The following is a 2,500-nucleotide window of genomic DNA, read 5'->3' on the forward strand; positions in this document are numbered from 1 at the left end:
GGCCCGGGTGCGGGCGGTTGCCTCGACCACCATCGGCACACGCTGGGCCCTGGTGCGGGCGGTTGCCTCGACCACCATCGGCACACGCTGGGCCCTGGTGCGGGCGCTTGCCTCGACCACCATCGGCACACGCTGGGCCCTGGTGCGGCAGGTTGCCTCGAGCACCATCGGCACACGCTGGGCCCTGGTGCGGCAGGTTGCCTCGACCACCATCGGCACACGCTGGGCCCTGGTGCGGGCGCTTGCCTCGAGCACCATCGGCACACGCTCGGCCCTGGTGCGGTCGGTTGCCTCGAGCACCATCGGCACACGCTGGGCCCTGGTGCGGCAGGTTGCCTCGACCACCATCGGCACACGCTGGGCCCTGGTGAGGGCGCTTGCCTCGACCACCATCGGCACACGCTCGGCCCTGGTGCGGTCGGTTGCCTCGAGCACCATCGGCACACGCTGGGCCCTGGTGCGGGCGCTTGCCTCGAGCACCATCGGCACACGCTCGGCCCTGGTGCGGTCGGTTGCCTCGAGCACCATCGGCACACGCTGGGCCCTGGTGCGGCAGGTTGCCTCGACCACCATCGGCACACGCTGGGCCCTGGTGCGGGCGCTTGCCTCGACCACCATCGGCACACGCTCGGCCCTGGTGCGGCAGGTTGCCTCGAGCACCATCGGCACACGCTGGGCCCTGGTGCGGGCGGTTGCCTCGACCACCATCGGCACACGCTGGGCCCTGGTGCGGGCGCTTGCCTCGACCACCATCGGCACACGCTGGGCCCTGGTGCGGCAGGTTGCCTCGAGCACCATCGGCACACGCTGGGCCCTGGTGCGGTCGGTTGCCTCGAGCACCATCGGCACACGCTGGGCGCTGGTGCGGGCGCTTGCCTCGACCACCATCGGCACACGCTGGGCCCTGGTGCGGCAGGTTGCCTCGATCACCATCGGCACACGCTGGGCCCTGGTGCGACAGGTTGCCTCGAGCACCATCGGCACACTATCGGCCCTGGTGCGGGCGGTTGCCTCGACCACCATCGGCACACGCTGGGCCCTGGTGCGGGCGCTTGCCTCGGGCACCATCGGCACACGCTGGGCCCTGGTGCGGGCGGTTGCCTCGAGCACCATCGGCACACGCTGGGCCCTGGTGGGTTTAGGCACATCTTCAAATTTCTGCCGTGCCAATGCCATTTTTATGGCTTGTAAATTCATACAATGGTCCCCTAAGCCTTCACGTGAAGTTTCGTTGGAAGATGACTCGTTTTCTATTTTTCACGATTTTCGAAACTTTTTGCGGTTCGGGATTTTTTAAAATTTTTTTATAAGGATTTTTGGCCCCAAATTTTGTAGGCATGATCCTTCTATTTTTGTTGGCATGCACAAAAAAATTCAGCTAAAAACTCGAAGTAGAGAAGATTTTGTGACCGTTTGAAAAAAGTGTCCCCATTTCAGACACTTTAACGGCTACTGGTAGCAAACCTGTAAAATCTCAAATGCTCTTTAAGGGGGTGTGAATTCTCAGAGGTTTGATGAGGGATAGGGGGCCAACACAAGGCCAAGTACCAGCACCCATCGCACATCATGTGCGCACACCCCCCCGGCCCCCCTCCCAATCGCCGGAACCCCAATGCCGCCGGTCAGGTTCTCCGGCGGTACTCCGGCGATGCTCCGGCGATGCTCCGGCGATGCTGTCCCGAGTGAAAAAAATGCGGCACCAGCACATGCTGGAGCCAAGCATGGGCACCGTGGCTCAAAATCGAACTTCGGCCAAGGCCTCGACCATCAATGGCACATGATGACGCATGGTGATGGCACATGCATCGACCATCATCGGCATAGGCTGCCCTTCGGTACGGGCACTTGCCTCGACCGCCATCGGCACAAGCTGGGCCCTGGTGTGGGTTGTTGCCTCGATCACAATCGGCACATGCTGAGCCTTGGTGCGGGCGGTTGCCTCGAGCACCATCGGCAGACCCTGGGCCCTGGTGCGGCCGGTTGCCCCGATAACCATCGGCACACGCTGGGCCCTGGGGCGGGCGTTTGCCCCCAGCACCATCGGCACACGCTGGGCCCTGGTGCGGGCGCTTGCCCCGAACACCATCGGCACAAGCCGGCCCTTGGTGCGGGCTCCTGGCTCGACCACCATCGGCACACGCTGGGCCCTGGTGCGGGCGGTTGCCTCGAACACCATCGGCACACGCCGGCCCTTGGTGCGGCCGGTTGCCTCGACCACCATCGGCACACGCTCGGCCTTGGTGAGGGCGCTTGCCTCGACCACCATCGGCACACGCTGGGCCCTGGTGCGGGCGCTTGCCTCGACCACCATCGGCACACGCTCGGCCTTGGTGCGGGCGCTTGCCTCGACCACCATCGGCACACGCTGGGCCCTGGTGCGGGCGGTTGCCTCGACCACCATCGGCACACGCTCGGCCTTGGTGAGGGCGCTTGCCTCGACCACCATCGGCACACGCTGGGCCCTGGTGCGGGCGCTTGCCTCGACCACCATCGGCACACG

Source organism: Durio zibethinus, unplaced genomic scaffold (assembly GCF_047325235.1).
Source record: "Durio zibethinus cultivar Kanyao isolate XHJ-2024 unplaced genomic scaffold, ASM4732523v1 HiC_scaffold_388, whole genome shotgun sequence".
NCBI classification, from domain to species: domain Eukaryota; kingdom Viridiplantae; phylum Streptophyta; class Magnoliopsida; order Malvales; family Malvaceae; genus Durio; species Durio zibethinus.